General features: G+C 40.3%; 1 protein-coding gene across 1 annotated transcript in view; it reads left to right on the top strand.

Moving 5' to 3' along the window:
• The window catches only part of ODAD2 (outer dynein arm docking complex subunit 2), a 1,637,397-nt gene that overhangs the window by 1,269,618 nt on the left and 350,526 nt on the right, over nt 1-17,253 (top strand). The gene's annotated exons all lie outside the window — the stretch shown is intronic.

Here is a 17,253-nt window from a genome sequence, read left to right as displayed (position 1 = left end):
ATGTACTACGTTTCTCATTTTATTTGGGATGTCAGCTTGTGGTACTAACATGCTGTGACCAGTAACACAGCAATGTTATCTATATCTGTGGTACTTTTCATAGCATGACTGTTGAAAGCTTCTGGCTTAGGCTGTACCGTGATGTAATGCCACTATCAGAGATTTTTGTCACATCAAGATTTGTTGGGACCTACTCGTACATTCATAGGTTTATCAGTATTTGAGTGGCCCAGCCAAAGCATCTGCAAAAACTTGTAAATCTGGAAATTACTAAGGAAGTGCCTTCATAGCTTACATCTTTTTTCTGTAACATGTTGTACATTTCCTTAAGCCCTCACTATGTATTTTTGAAATATAATACTTCACAAGAAAAACATGCATTTTTCTCACTCTGTCAAAAATGAGATGGTGTCTTTGAGGTCAAAAAATCAAGGTTGCTGTTCTGCCTTTTTCCCCTCCTGACTACCATTTATATTGAGTGCAGCAGGAGCATACAATGCAGCCTCATACACTGGCATACTGTACTTAACTGTTTTGAGATGTAAAGATTTGAACATTTAAGCTGCTCCATTAGGGCACTAGTTCCGTTTCTTTGCTTCTTCCGTTTGCCACCATATCCCCAAGGTATTTAACTTTAATGAATAGGAAGCAACTTTTTTCTTCCCTTTAAGAGTTAGCATCACTCCTGGTCCTTAGTTTGCAGAGACTTTGCAGAGAACAGTCATACAGGAACAAACAGCCACCTTTTGTTCCAGTCCCTCATGTTGGCCTACTTCCTTCGGTCAAGACAAGGATGGATGCTCCATTCACTGTCAGCCCTGGATCCATTGCTCAGCAGTTAGTTTCTCCCTACTCTCTATCACTATCACTGAGTAGGAACTAGTGTCATCATTCTTAAAAGAACCATTTTACACTGGTGCTTTAGTCTTTATCTTTTGTAACATCAACATTTCAGGCTTACATTGTTAAAGAGGCTGTAACTATGTTATTTACCAGATACAGTCCTGTCATTACTTGAAGTCTTCGCCCACAATGACTTTCTCAGAACAGCTGTTTAGTACGTACAATAGTACGTAACTAGTTAAGCAACATGTTTCACCCTATGCTACTGAGCTGTTAAATGACATAATGTTCGGTGAATGATCTTCAAGTTCTACCCATCATTCCCCATACTGGGCTTTGGTACATGAAGGCTCTTATGATACTTGTGTACCTCTTAAGACACTCCTTTCACTGACAGATATTAAACCATTTGCAAAGGAGAGTCTTTGATAATGCTGCTGTCGATCTCCTTTAAAGCTTACAGACACACGTGATCATTCTAATGGCCAGTTACTAATAAGCATGCTGTGTAGTGAAGTAATTAAGTGGTGTACTCCTTTATTTAATAAACATTGTTCTGTTAATGTTGTCAAATGTTTGCCTCTCCCCTACAAAACCACATTGATCGTATCTATAAAAATGAAATAAAAACAGTGATGTATAATCAATCAACAGGGAAATCTCCATGAACAGATGGTGTTTGGAAGGTTTTGTATAACAGTATTTTACAAGGTGAGGAAGTGCTAGCATCTTGGAAGAATGCTGTTGTTATATTAACCAAAGAGGAGAAAGACCCTTCTCACTCAGCTTCATATAGACTAGTTTCATTAACTCATTGGATTCCTACATGAGTAAAGTTGTCAGAAAAGCAGACTTCCTCTGTAATCCGTAACTGCATCTAGAATACTGTATGGCTCTAGTCTTCCTGGCTGTTCATGTTTCATTTCCACTGCATGAAAATAGAAGTCCTTCAGGTATCCTACTTATTTGGGCACTTTTATCTGAGTCTGTAGTATACCTTTACTGTATATTGTCTGCATGTAGCTGAGAGATGTCTTGCCATCAAGATGAACGAATAGTCTTTCAAATGTTGCACGAGTACTATAAGCAAGCAATAATGCCTGACAGGGTGTGTGTTAATGTGTAATTAACACCCGCCCAGGGGTGTTATGAGGCCCGACGCCACAGGCAGAGGGCATCTACACCCCTGGAAGGGCATTAATTACACATTAACACATACTTTGGAGGATATTATTGCACTTAGACAATGGGCTGTCCATAAAATTGTTGTTTTACTTGTTTGTTTATTTTTTTAAGTACTATATATATATATTTTTTTTTACATATTTTTAATGTAAAAATAGTTCCGCCTACTGTTTCAAACTTGCTGTGGTATATGTTAATGGTGATGGAGGAAGCATTTTACATCAAAGATGTTTCTAAAAAATTATATAATGCTTAAAAAAATAATGAGCAAGTGAAACACAACAATTTTACATACAGCCCATTCTCTCTCCCATACACACATACACAGTCTCTCCTGCTTTCACAAACATACATATACATACACAGTCTCCTGTGCTTTCATACACACATTCAGTCTCACTCTCTCTTGATCTCTCTCACAGGCAGTCTCCTGTGCTTACATACATGCATTCACTCACACATCACTCTTGCTTTCTCGCTCACTCTCTCCATCACTCTCTCTCTCACACACACACACACACACACACACACACACACACACACACACACACACCTACCTCTCTGCTTTCATGCACGCATTCACGCACACATGCAGACAGAAACATAAACAGACTCTTCTGTTTCGCTCGATCGCTCTCTCGCTCTCCCTCTCTCTTACTCACATACACTCTTACACACTCTGTATTTTATTTTTTTATTTTACACTCGCTAAACAGCAAAAGCACTGCTTAGCGAGTTGCTCGCACACACACACACACACACACACACACACACATTTTTTTTAATATTTTACACTCGCTAAACAGCAAAAACCCTGCGTAACGAGGGTAAATTAATGGCGGCTGTTCCATTCCCTCAGTCTGAGCTCCACAGCTGCTTGATAAGCTGCTATGAAGTGGCAGAATTGTTTGTCACTGGGCATTACTTGTATATTAATGCCCTGCTGGAGAACGTTCATTCTCCAATCAAGGTATTGATGTACAGTTTGCCCATGGTCTAATATTAAATAATTACCGCTGATACATAGAGAATTATGGAATTGATTGTCCTTGGTGTCACCAGAGTGGTAGCAGTATCATCCTTCCTTTTATTCACAATAGCTTTTATCCTGTGGGTATACAGCATCTTTAAAGGGACTGGTCTTTGACTTGTTTCTGTTAAAGATGATGTACATTCAAAATGCGTACCATTTAAACAACTTCTCTTTGCATGTGTTGCACTTCTGCTTGTATTCCAGTTTTGTTTGCTTGGCCATATTTCCAAAAACAATCACATCTTTTTATTTTTTTAAGAAAAGAAGTTTATTTTATGCCCCTCTGCACTGTGCGCCCCTCACAACCACATCACATAACTATAGCTATGTGTCAGCAGGCGGCATGTCTTGATGATATGAATGAAAGGACAGCTTCATTTTCAGTACACTTAGGATAGCGAAATATGACCTTTTCAACTGTAATCGCTTAAAACACAGAAAGATATTAATTAATAGTCTGTTACCCATCAGTGAGCAAAAGCACTGTATGCAGATAAATATCTATAGTTTGTTGCCATTTTATCACAGTTATCAGACAGATACTTGTATCTGTCGTGTAATTAAAGTACTGATTATAACCTATGCATTTAATTTTCATTTTTTTTTTCACTGAAGTGAAGGGTCCAATGTTGATTATTTTTTGCTTGATTATATTGGAACTCTACTGAATCTGCGGAAAGGGTGAAAAAATTGATCTTTGTGAAACATCGGCACTTTTGGTCTTGAGCTTGAGGAGACGCATCTTTTTGCAATTGCTTTAATTGGATGGCTTCTCATTTATATTAGTTCCCTGGACATGCACATCATGCCTACAACTTAAAAAATTTCAACTCTGAGTTTTAAAACTAGTATTTTAAATATTTGGGGACTAGTATGACAGAGGCTGTACAGTGCAGCCATCAGCCAGTGGTTGCAAGTGTTGCATCATGTCTGAAATGGAAAATGTAGCCTTACTTCCACTGGCCATTTATACATGATCTTTACATAGTACATGTTTCTTGCCAACTAGCTGGCTATCCTGCATTTCAGTGGAATACAGAGTGCAGCAAGCATCTAGAGCTAATACTTTTACATTCATTGAACTTACTTTGAAGATGGAGGATGGTATGCAGCACAGTCTGCCAACAGATACTTTCTAGTAGAAATCTTTTTTTTTCAGCATTTTACAGGCAATAAATGAATAACATATTTGCCTGCACATTTTCGAGAATATGTGTAAGGTCTTTACTAAGTGAGCATTTCAAAGAGAAGCAGTTGTTTGCTATGGCACACTTGTGAAAGGAAATGTACAACTTTCTTTTTTGAATAAATCCATGGACTTCTCAGTGCTTATTGTGAGCCAGGAAAAACTCAATCAGTTCTCCAATCATGAAAATATGGTTATGATGGTGGATGGATTTAAGTGACAAATGAAGGAATACAGACACTGGTTTCCCCATTTCAGCAACCTTCCATCATTCCAGCTGGCAGTCAAACTGTTTCTCACCTTTTTGAGGTATGTGTCAGGTAGAGCTCTTAAAGGTACCCTCTAACAAGTTTTTTATGAGGAAATTCTGTCAAGATCTTCATGGTCTATGGCTTCAGCTGCAGAATCATAAGAACAGGGTATTTGTTTGACTACTTCTCAGGTCAAGGGACTTAGGTGAGTTATCTTTATTTACTGAAGTGGGCAGGTCTTTCTCTTTTTGTTGTCCCATGTTTGGATTAGGGTACAGGGCTTGGAGGCTTTAGTTTCCTTTGCAGTTGAATGCACATCATTCCTCTCCATTCATTATTCACTTGTGTTGTGGTTTCTTCAGGACATAACTGATGACGCCACTGTGGTGTGGTATACCAAAAAAACAAGATAGCACAATGTCATAACACTTCTATAAGGCAAGCATAATTCTATATGGGAGCTAACATAATAGAGACATTTATAAAACAAAATATTGACCACTTTTGTTCAGTGTCATATGAACTCCATTAGACACAGAAGTTAGCTCACAGCTGAATTAAATAGTAATGGATATGTGACCCCCCCCCCAAATAAAAAGAAAGCATTATTGTTATAAGTAGGTGTTTAAAATCTGTACAGTTCATCAAATAAAACCATAGTGACAATATTCTGTACAACATGTTAATATTGTAAAACTCTTGTCTTTAAAACACAATTTAAGTTACATGAGTCATTAAGCCCAATATAAAAGAAATAATCTGTAATTGCCAAAACAGATCACTCATTTCAGAAAGATTAATAAAATCTCTACCACTGATCTAAACGTTTCTCCAGCATGAAATCTCAGACTTGTTAAATGTCCCACAACTAATGATATCCCAGGATGATGCATTGTATTTATCTTTATTCTTAAAGGACATAAGATATTCATAATCTTAGTTCTTAATTTGCATGTCATTTAAACAGCATAGAAACATGTATAGTTGACAGACTGAGCAGATCAACAATGTTTATACTATTGCAGGTATAGATCTCTGAAGCCCTAGTAACCCCATCTGTTGCTAGATTGATTATCTGGTTTCTAACAACCATGCACTATCTACAACTCCAAAAACTGTACCTACTTTATGGTGTGGTAAATGTTAAATTATCATTAGTAACCATTATTATCCATTTAAAGAAACCCTTTAAATTCAAACATGCTGCTTTTGGAGTAGGACCAATCACTTTATGAAAACTTTCATTTTTCCTATTTCCGGTTTTTACAAATAATGTGTTGTTTTTAAGCAATATAAATACTTGATTAATTGTTGTAGTTCCATTTTTACATACTGTGCAATCTGCATGCATGACACACTTATTTCAGCACCGATTGCTAGTGCAACCATTCTATAGTTATATGTTCATGCAATAGTTATAAATTAGCCTGGTGACTATCATTTTATTTCACTATATTGCAAATCATAGCAACTGGAACAGTGACTTCATACATTGTATTGCAGTCTACTTTATTAAACAGATCTACATCATATGTACTTTGTCCCATGTCTATAACTTCCTCATGCTCAGTTTCCATTACAAAATCTATAAAGCCATTTTTTTTTGCTATGGAATTTTGTCTGTGATCTTTATTTAATACATGCTCTTCAAACTGATTACTGCTGCAGTACACTAAGCAACAAAAGTTATATATTTCAAGAATGTAACAGCCAGACAGCTTCCAAAGATTCAAGACACCTTCCATGTGCCTAAGCCATTAGTCAGATTGAGATGAGCTGACTAAAAAGATATGTTTGGATGCCAAGCCCTTCAAAGCTTTCCTGCCTCTGAAGAGCATGCCCCTCTGAGGTTTTTGAATATCGAAGGTCGGCTTGTGCTGTTCTTTTGCTAGGCAGATAATTTCCCTTTGTGGAAAAAAAAAACTTTAAAAAAAATGTTTATTTGGTATTTTAAAGCTAGGAGTTTGTGTTTTGATGGATTATTATGAGACTGGATTGCACTTTTAGAAGGGGGTGCTTTTTTCCCCCTGTCAGTTTAAAAGTTGTTTAAAGTATTTAAACAATTTTTTTCATTGGAGAAATTATATTTGTTATTACAATTTTGGGGGCTGACAAAGTGTTTTAAAGTGCTTTTTACTGTATTTTTTTTAAATAAAAAATCGTTTTGAAGACTTTAAAATTGGAGGCACCATTTTCGGCTTAATGATTGAACAGTCTGCCAGTCCCAGCATCTGTCCTCCTTGAAGCCACAAAAAGAAAAAGTTAAGAAAATGGCCTGTGCCATCACAGCAGGGCAGCTATTTGCCTCAGCTGCAGGTGGGTAATTCTGCTGTGGCCATTAGTTGTACCTCAGACGACTCATCTTTTACCCTGCATCCATCTGGTGTAGCACCTACAGCCAGTATGCACTGGGGTTAGCCATGTCCTCTGGGGTTGTAGGAGTCCCATCAGTGGGCAAGGGAGAGCCACTCTTGTTGGTCATGGAAGAGGGAACAGGGAAGGCTTCCCTGTTTTGTAAGAATGTTGTGCTCATCATTGGGGAAGCTACTGTTGCCATTAATAACACTGTTGATCCCATTTTCCTGCCAAATAGAAACAGAAAGCTCAACAGGTACTTAATCCTCCTCAGATTTACTTAGACAGGAGTAGTTTACTGGGTCTGGCTCAGGGTTTAATTCAGGCTGTTGATTTTTCTTATAAAGTAGTATCTGGTGAAAGAAAGAGGTATATTTCCTTTTCTGAAGAGATTCAGGATCCTGAATCTGGACAGCAGGATGAAGGAACAGATGTATGTTTTTCTTTTCAGATCAAAGATTCAGACTTGAAGGAGAGCTCAATTTCTGACTCATTGTAGGATCACAGGAGATTACTAGGCTATTGAGCTGGGGGTCATTTTAAGCCTAGCCATTTCAACCCAATGTAATACCTTAGAAGTACTAGTCAATACCCAAGTTTGCATTTAGTGATGACTGCCCATGTCCAGGAGGGTTGTGAGTACTATCCCTGGTAAGAATTTATGACACCCCATCCACTCATTCAGATTCCTCTTGAACAATGTCATAGAGGTGCTGTGTTTCACATGAGCTGGTAGCCTGTTCCAAAGACGTGGCAGTCTCTGGGAGATAAATCTGTCCCACCAGCATGTCCTATTTAAGTTGCAGACCATATTTAAGTCGATGGAATAGGTAGCCATGGACCCATTTGATTTACGGATATGCAGTAAGTTCATTAGGCTTTGGTCTTGGTTTGCTGTGTAGGCAAGGCATATGTCTCCCCTAAGAAGTCTATACAATACGGAGTATAGTCACAGGGACTTTAGTCGGTCCATGTAAGGTAAGGCACATCCTGGGGCCCTTGGACTTCTTTGTTAGAAACGTCTGAGGTCTGTCTAATTGCTGCAGGTTGCTTAGTACGGTACATACTGAATGGGGTGTTATACTCAATTTTAGGCTGGATTAGTGCCGAGTATAAGGGGTTATAATTTTTTTTGCTCTTGAGGTGATGCCTTTACTAATCAAGTGAGCTATGCGGAAAGCTTTCCTTACAGTGGTAGACACTTGGTGGTCAAAGTTAAGGTTGTGGTCAACCTGTGATCTAAGGTCCCTTACCATTTCATGGGTACTTAGGATATTGTTGTTGATTTGATAGTGTGACGGGACATTGCCTGTGCTGAAGGGAATGATGATACATTTCTTTTCATTCAGTTTGAGACCATGACTAATATACCAGTCATTGGTCTGTGTGAAACCCTCCTGGAGTATACTGACGTCATATGGGGATTCAATGACTGCACCTAGTTTGCTGTCATCTGCAAACTTGGTCAGCCACAACCCTCTAGTTTTGACCTGAACTTCTGAGAAGTATACACCAAACAGTAGGGGGCCCAGCACCAACCTCTGTGGCACCCTACTGGCAACAGGTCTGCTGGTCAATGTGGAGTCACCCACTTTGACAGTGTGTATCCGGATTGTGAGCCAGTTGGCAACCCATCATGCAATGAAGGGGTTTACATTCAGTTTGCAAAATGTATTGGTAATGCCTGAATGTGAGATTGTGTCAAAGCCTTTGCCAAGTCAAGGTATGCTGTGTGCACAGATTTGCCCTCATCAGTGGCCCTGGTCACACTTTCAAAGAAGTCCACCAAATGTTACAGGCAGGATATGCCCTTCACAAAGCCAAATTGGGCAGGATCCAGGGTTTAGAAGTCACCTATGTCTTTATTTATGAGGTCTATAATAATACGTTCCATGGCCTTACAGATGAGGCTCGTCGGGCTTATGGGTCTGCAATTCCCAGGGTCTGTTGCTAGGCCACCTTTAAGGAGGGGAATAACTGTAGCTGTTCTCCATTCTGCAGGAACAAAACCTGTGGTTATGATTGAAAAGGGTGCCTAGTGCTAATGGTAGTTCATGTTTTAGCCTGTTTAGAAGACAACCTGGGATGTCATCTGGCCCCATAGAGATAGTGTTCTTTGCCTTGGATAGGACTTTGAGGACCTGTTCTTCAGATATGTAAGGTGGGGGGGGGAGTTTGGGGAGGGTTTGTTGTAAATTAGGAGGGGATAAGGGAGTGAAATTTTTGCCAAACATATTCTTTAGCAGGTTCACTATCTCTCTGGAGTCAGTGTGTGTGATACCATTGACCACCAGGTCTGCACATGCTTGGGTCCGACCCTTTAGGTTATGTACATAGCTGTAAAAGGCCTTATGGTTATCCTTGGCAGTATGTGATAGATTACACTCAAAGGAGGTCTTGGAGGATTTGACAAGTCATATCAGTTGCCTGTTAAGGCTGAAGAGGGTGCTTTTCCATTGTTGGGTCCTTGTCTTTGTTTTCTTGGACAGCAACTGTTTGTGTTTATTGTAGAGTTTCTTGATGCTGGAAGTCCACCATGGCAGCTTGGCTCTGGCTTTGATTCTGTCTGGTACAGCTAAGTTTATACACGTATGCAAGTGTATATACAGGGCATTAGTGTAAGCTTTAGCATAGTTATCACTTTCAGCTTGGGGTGGAGCTTGGAATGCATTTTTACCTTCATCTAGGAGGGTGCAGTTTGCCTTGGTGAAGTTTTTTAGTCTGATTTCACCCTTTGTGAGTTCTAGTGTTAGTGTCAATTTGAAGGAGACTGATTTGTGGTCAGTTATAACTCATAAGGGTCCAACAATTGCAGCAGTGTACCTGTTTGACATGTTGGTGAGGACCAGATCTAGAATGTTTGTTCCACTTGTCTGGGTATGGACAATTTGCTCAAAGGCATTTGAATTCACAAAGTCAAGGAGCTTTCATGCTAGTGAGTTTGGGGTAGAGTAGAGTTCCCATTTGATGGTGAGATAATTGAAATCCCATGTAACCAGTGCGTTTGGTAAAATTTGGATTGTCTTCAGTTTGGTTAAGTAGCTTTGTGAGTGTTGTGACCCATGAAGGGGGTCTATAACTGGCTAGAACTTGAATGGGGTCTTACCCACAATAACCTGGACCTGGAGCAACTCCATGGAGTTGTCCAGTCTAACTAGACGGGAGGTGAAGTTATCTTTAATATAGATTGAAACACCACCTCCTTTGGTCTTCCCATGTTCATTTTGTGATCTAAAGGTGTGGAAGGCATTTTAACCTTGTATGGCTGGGGTAATCTCTTAGACCTTAAACCAGGTTTCTGTGACTGCACAGACATCTACATCTTCTAGTGACAGAAGTGCTTCCAGGGAGTGCAGTTTTTTAGTTTAATCTCCTAGCATTTAGAAGCATGACCCTTATTTTTGTTCTGACTGGTTAATTTCATGTCGGTAATGTTGTTTTTGACACCTTGCCTAAAAAAGGCACTATGGGGAGGCAAGAGCCTTTGCCAGTAGCCAAAATCCTAGGAGTGGCAAGTGCAAACTATCTCTGGCAAAGCAACGAGGTTTGTCGACCATGGCTAACCGAGGCAGATAGGAACTGGATTCCCTTGCAATGACACCAAAAACTAAGCCAATTATTGAAACAAATAATTTTTTCTTTATGTTGTGGCATCATTCTAGGTAAGGGTAGTATGCTGCTCAAGGCTAGGGACATACCTACATGGGACACATACTCGGAGAGCTTGACCATGACTCTCTTCATATAGTCCAGCGAGGTACATCTCAGGTCATTCACACCAACATGAACTATGACTGAGTCACATCGGTACTTGTTGCTGAGAGACTTGAGTGCATGTGTGATTTAGTGAATCATGGCACCAGACAGGCAGCTGACCGTGACTTTCTCCTTGTCCAACCTGGTGAGTGGGACATCTGCGTGTTTCACAATTGAGTCTCCAATGACAAGAAAACTTGGCTTTTGAATGTTACACCTTATGGGCTTGGTGGGTGAGACACTGGTGTATGTATGCGTCATGGACGCTGTGGAGACTGTGTTAGCTGTAACAGACTTGTGTTTTGGAGGCCTCTGGTGTTTCTGTAAGTTTTTTGAGAGAATCTCCGCATATGTAGATTTGTGTGCTTGATGTGTACTATGTGTTTGAGTAGTAGTATGTGTATGAGTAGTGGTACTATGTAAATATGTAGTGATGATTGAGTTTACAGTCTTCTCTGTGTTACTGTTTTGAGTGAGAGAGCATGAATTCTAGATTATTGGTGTAAATACATCTCTCGCACTCTGTACTAGATTGTGTTAGTAGAAGGTTGTCTGTGTATATGAGGCAATTGCTACACTGTCACAAGAGACCCACATCAACAAGGTTGGCAGGAGAAACAAGGGTAGTCCAACTGTCCATAATGCTAGGTTGAAGACTATTGTCACTAGGGGTGGCTTTTTCAGAAACGATTACAGAGGAGCTCAGTGAATGGATATTTCTGCCTGGGTTTTAAGAGAAAATTTGTTGAATTTAACTGTCCGGTTTTGGTGCACAATTACTTGGCAGTGCGCAGTACTGTGCAACGTGCAAACAAGCAGAAACCTGCTCAGATGCAGGCCCTAAATACCAGAAGCTAAAACTTGAAAAAAACTTTAAGAAATTTAAAAGGATCAATGAGGATGCCTATTCCAAGCCCTAGCCAGGTCCTTATCAACACAGTTTTCTCACAAAAGTGCAGGTAGGCCCCTTCCAATAAAAGATGGCCTGAAAAACGTGCTCAGACCAAACAAACCACTACATACAGTTCTAGAAGCAGCAGGCCTGGATCTGGACTACGCTACAGCTACTAGCTGCCCTAGTTTTAGCGGAAAACACTAGAAAATGTTTAACACAGCATAAAAACAGCAGTGAGACACTGAAAAAAACATTTAAAACAACAGAAAATGTATTACATATTAGTATTACCCAGTGTTGAAAGAGATGGAAAAACTGCCCAAATGGCCAATAAACTTCAATTTCTGGGCTAAAAACCACTCTCCTTGCCCAGTGTTAGCTGCACCTGAAATATCAGGTGTAGCTAAGACTGGGTAAGACAGCGATTCAGGTCATAGCCTGTTATAGGTCCCCAACAATGTCCCAAGACTCATGCTCCATGTTCCTAAGCACCCTGGAGAATATTAGGGTCCAACCTAACACTCTCATACTGGACAACTTCAACTAACCCTCTATTAACTGGGAAAACTACTCATGTATCAATACACTTACCCAAGGTTTCCTGGAATTCATTAATTTCAATGCCCTGGACCAGCTCGTTCTTACCCTCACTAGAGGTAGCAACATCCTTGACCTGGTCATTACTAACATGGGCGACCATTGCTCTACACCAATAGTCAACTCCTCCCTGGTTAGATCCGACCATAAACTAATCACCTTTGAAATCCACATCCCCCCTCCGCAAAGGTAACCACCATGAAAAACTTCTCCAAAGCTAGCTTTGGGCTCCTAAAAACAGAGGTGGCTAACTTCACAGCACCCATGCAAATGGATAATAGTTGCATGACTGCCGAATCACACACCAATGCACTGAACAAATATGTAGACAAATGCATGGATTTCGCCATGCCCAATAGAACCAAGACACCCTCCTCCAAAAAAAAAAAAAGGAAGCCAATCTGGTGGTCCCCTGCCATAAACAAACTCTACAACAGAAGAAGGAAACTGATGTGGAATAAGGTGAAGTCCCAAAACTGGAGAAAGTCCCTTATCAGCCTCAACAAAAAGTTGAGTTTCCTCATCAAATCCTCTAAAGCTAGCTATGAAAACTGAATTGCAGCAGATAGTAAAGACAACCACTAGGCCTTCTATAGTTATGTAAAGAATCTCCATGGCAATATCCAGATTTGCTCTGAGCTATTGCACAATGGTACCTCCTATACTGAAACAACAGATATTGCCAATATACTGGCCGACAGATTCAGTGCCAACTTTACCCCCCCCCCCCAAGGACCAGTCACAATACTAGTAGATTGCCAGGCACCCAGTATTACTGCTGCACAGGTTAAAACAGCACTGTCAGGCCAAGAATACAGCTTCTATGGGACCTGACAATATCCCTGGCTGTGTTCTACATGAACTACAGAGTGAACTGGCACCTCACCTGTGTGCCCTTTTCAATCATAGCCTCACTTCAGGCTTTGTCCCTACCGAATGGTGCACTGCTACAGTCATCCCTCTCCACAAAGGAGGAGTGACTACAGACCCTGGGAACTATTGCCCCATTAGCCTGAGAAATCTGATATGCAATGCTATGGATTGCATCAAGGATATAGGGAATCTCCAAACTTTGGATTCCACACAGTTTGGTTTTGTGATGGGTAGATCATGCCTTGTCAACTACTTTGAGTCAGTCACCAGAGCTGTGGATGAAGGCAAGGTGGTTCATACAGCCTACCTTGATCTGGCCAAGGCCTTTGATACTATTCTCCACTCAGGAATCATAGAAAAACTCAGTAAGCTAGGTATCAACCCCTATATCACTAGGTGGGTTGCAAACTAGCTCACAGGTAGAACCCACAGTGTGAAAGTAGCTGACTCCAAGTTAGACTGCTGACCAGTCACGAGTGGAGTCCCACAGGGTTCGATCCTGGGTCCGCTCCTGTTTGGTATCTACTTCTCTGAAGTCCAGGCTAACACGAAGGGACTCTGGCTGACAAAGTTTGCAGACGATTGCAAGTTGGGAGCTATTATTAACTTCCCAAGTGATGTTGACATCCTACAGAAAGGCCTCACTGAGACGAACGACTGGTGTCAGAACCATGGCCTTAAGCTCAATGCCAAAAAATGTGTCGTCATCCCCTTTGGGAAAAACTCGGTTCCCTTGAATTACCACATAGATGGTAGTCCCCTGAACACAGAAGGCATTATAAGAGATCTGGGAACACAGGTTGACAGCAACCTCTCTTTTGACCACCACATTGCCACTGTGGTCAGAATGTCCTTCTATGCGGCACATTTCATTACTAAGGGTTTTGAATCCAGAAAGAAAGAGGTCATTGTCTCCCTCTACTCTTCCCTCATTAGGCCAATCATTGAGTACAATGCCCCATTTGGCATGTACCTCACTAAACACCTGCAACAACTGGAGAGGCTGCAAAAGTACCTCACAAAGAGGATCCTAGGCCTTAAACATTTGTCCTATATGGACAGTCTTAAAAAACTCCAGCTATTCTCTGTCGCATATCGCCTACTTAGAGGCAATCTCTGCTTGACTTACAAAGCCATTTCTGACCCAGTTCTGTTAAAAATGCTACATCTAAAGAAATCCCAATCTCTCCACACCACATGCTCTAGAGACCTCAACCTCATTACCGCAATCAACAAAACATGCTGGAGGGACAAGTTCATAACCCAGAGACTGCCCATGCTATGGAATAGACTTCCCATATATGTCAAGCAGAGCACCTTACTGGCCCTCTTCAAGAGAAATCTTGATGAGTAGATAGGAAATAGAAAATTCACCCCAGGGATCACTCCAGTGGTTTTACTCGACAGAAGCAATGGGAATTAAGGTCAGGTGGCATGATGCCAGGGTAATCCTATGGACTAGGCTTGTAAAGACTCCAGGGCCATTAGCCCAGTACACACCTATGAACCTATTACTGCCCAGGACTCGAACCTGGGACCTACTACACTGCAGGTCATGACTCAACCTATCTAGCCACTGGAATGAAAATTCAGCCAGGAGGCTCTAAAGAATGATTTAAACAGTTAACAGGTCAGTTAATTAAATGCTGCTTGGTGGCAAAACAGATAGCTTTAAAACAGTGAAAAATACCAGTAAATACTTAAACAGTGTAAACAAAAAAAAGCTTGCTAAACAGTGAAAACAGCAAAAAAATAGATTTTACAGGCACTGTGTAGCAGACAATTGCAGTATAACAGTGTAGTTTAGTACACAGTAAATAAATACAGCATAAAATTAGGTGACAGGCAATAAAAAAGTACAGTAAATTTAAATAATAAAAGAAAAAAAAACAGACAACTTATGTTTTTTTTGTAAGCTCAGAAGCCACTAGTCGTCTGGTGTCTCAGCTCAGAGTTGTTTCTGTTGTCCACCTCAGTTCACCTCCGTATAAACAATCAGAAACCCTGCTCAGATGCAGGGCCTAAATACCAGAAGCTAAAACTTGAAAAAACTCTAACAAAATTCAAAAGGACCAATGAGGATGCTTATTCCAAGCCCTAGACTGGCCTCCCTTTATGAGTCGGGTCCCAATCAACACAATTCTCTCACAAAAGTGCAGATAGGCCCATTCCAATCCAAGATGGCCTGAAAAAAAACATGCTCAGAACAAACAAACCACTACAAACAGTTCCAAAAGCAGCAGGCCTGGATCTGGACTATGATACAACTTTTAACTACCCTAGTTTCAGTGGGAAACACTAGAGAATGTTTAACACAACAGAAAAATAACAATGAGACACTGAAAAAAAATGTTTAAAACAGCAGAAAATCAGCCAGGAGGCTGTTAAGAATGATTTAGACAGTTAGCAGGTCATTAATTAATACTGCTTGGTGGGAAAACCAGAGTAAGCTAAACAGTGAAAAATATCAGTAAATACTTAAGCAGCGGAAACCATCAAAAAGCTTGATAAACAGTGAAAACAGCAATAAAATTTGATTTTACAGGCACAGTGTAGCAGGCAGTTGCAGTATAACAGTGTAGTTTAGTACACAATAAATAAATACAGTATAAAAGAGGTTGCAGGCCATAAAAAAGTACAGTAAATAGTATAAATAAGCAAAAAACAGGCAATGTATGTTTTTCTGGAAGCTCAGAAGCCTCTAGTCATCTGGTATATCAGTCAGAGTTGTGGCTGGTAACCCACCTCAGTTCAATTCGGTACAAACAAGCCTGTGAGGGTGGGTCTCTTACTCTGAGACTATTTCCAGAATGACCCACTGTTTTCAGCAGGAGAACACTGAGGTTTATCAGTCCCTGTGGTCTGTACTTTTGTGGGAGAAGAGGTTAGATTCTGCCCTTCTGAGCTGGGAATTTCTTGTTAAAGGCTTATTGTGCCTGCTTAATTGAACAGTTTCTTTCTGAAATTGGTGTGCCTTGTTTGCTGTAGCATAGACTAGATTCAGACATCCTGAATCGAGCTTTGTTTCTATAACTTGAGCACTAATCCAGGCCATCTTTTTGGAGAAGGTTCCCCTGCACCCTAATGGCAGGAGTGTGCAGTTAGAACTTGTCTGATTGAAGACTGCTGGAACATGGCTCAGCTGTGAGTTTTTTACTGATTAATTGGGTAATTTGTTCAAATCAGTTTGCTTGTTTTCTATTGTTATATAAAAAAATTGTACTTTATTCATCTGCTTTTACTGTATTTGTGTTTCTTCCTAATTTATTACGCTTTTGCTGCTTGTTCTTAAAAGTACTTAATTGCATTTATTCTGTTGCATTTATTACTGCTTGTTAGTAGCCTGATTAAATTGTAACTGTTATTCTAAGCCTTTGGTTGAAGCACTTGGGCTTCAGACAAGTTGTTTTACATTAAGAAGGTTTGTGGTCTGCACTGTTGTGGCATGACAGGTAGCTTACACCCTTCTAAGTTGGGAGTTCCTGACTGAAGGCTTAGTGTCTGTTATTCCAAAAGTGTATTAGTTCTGGTTTAAGCACTTGGGCTTCGAACCAGTTATTTTACATTAAGAAGATGTGGTCTGCACTCTTGTGGGAGGAGAGGGTAGATTCTGCCCTTCTGAGCTGGGAGTTTCTGGTTAAAAGCTTATTGTGCCTGCTTATTTGAACTGTTTCTTTCTGAAATTGGTACGCCTTGTTTGCTGTAGCATAGACTAGATTCAGACATCCTGAATCGAGCTTTGTTTGTATAACTTGAGCGCTAATCCAGTCCATCTTTTTGGAGAAGGTTCCCCTGCACCCTAGTGGCAGGAGTGTGCAGTTAGAACTTGTCTGATTGAAGACTGCTGGAACGGGGCTCAGTTTTTAGATTTTATTGGTTAATTTGTTTAAATCAGTTTGCTCATTTGCTACTGTTATATAAAAAAAAATACACTTTATGCAATGTCGTTTAGCTAGGGTTAAACTATTCCTGGCGCCATAAAGTCTGCTCTTTAAAATTTCCCTTAAAACTAGCCAGTTTTTTAGTTTTAGCACTCAAATGTTTCTTTGAGCTCAGCACTTGTTCAGAACTTGTTATAAGCACTAAATAAGCTACAAATTACTACAGCACTCAATGTTCCTCACTTGTCTAGAGGAAAACAGGTTTTAGGACTTAATAAATAAGCACCTATCCAGGCATGTCTAAGGGTCAGCTCCCGGTGTTTTCTCCTGTCTATCTCATGAATCTGGGCATCTTGGGGCAATGCAGCAATTGCCTCATGTACACAGACAACCCTCTC

Source organism: Protopterus annectens, chromosome 3.part1 (assembly GCF_019279795.1).
Source record: "Protopterus annectens isolate FY-2018-M chromosome 3.part1, PAN1.0, whole genome shotgun sequence".
Classification (NCBI taxonomy): Eukaryota; Metazoa; Chordata; order Ceratodontiformes; family Protopteridae; genus Protopterus; species Protopterus annectens.
The sequence above is the reverse complement of the archived record's forward strand: the minus strand, read 5'-3'. Positions and strand labels throughout refer to the sequence as shown.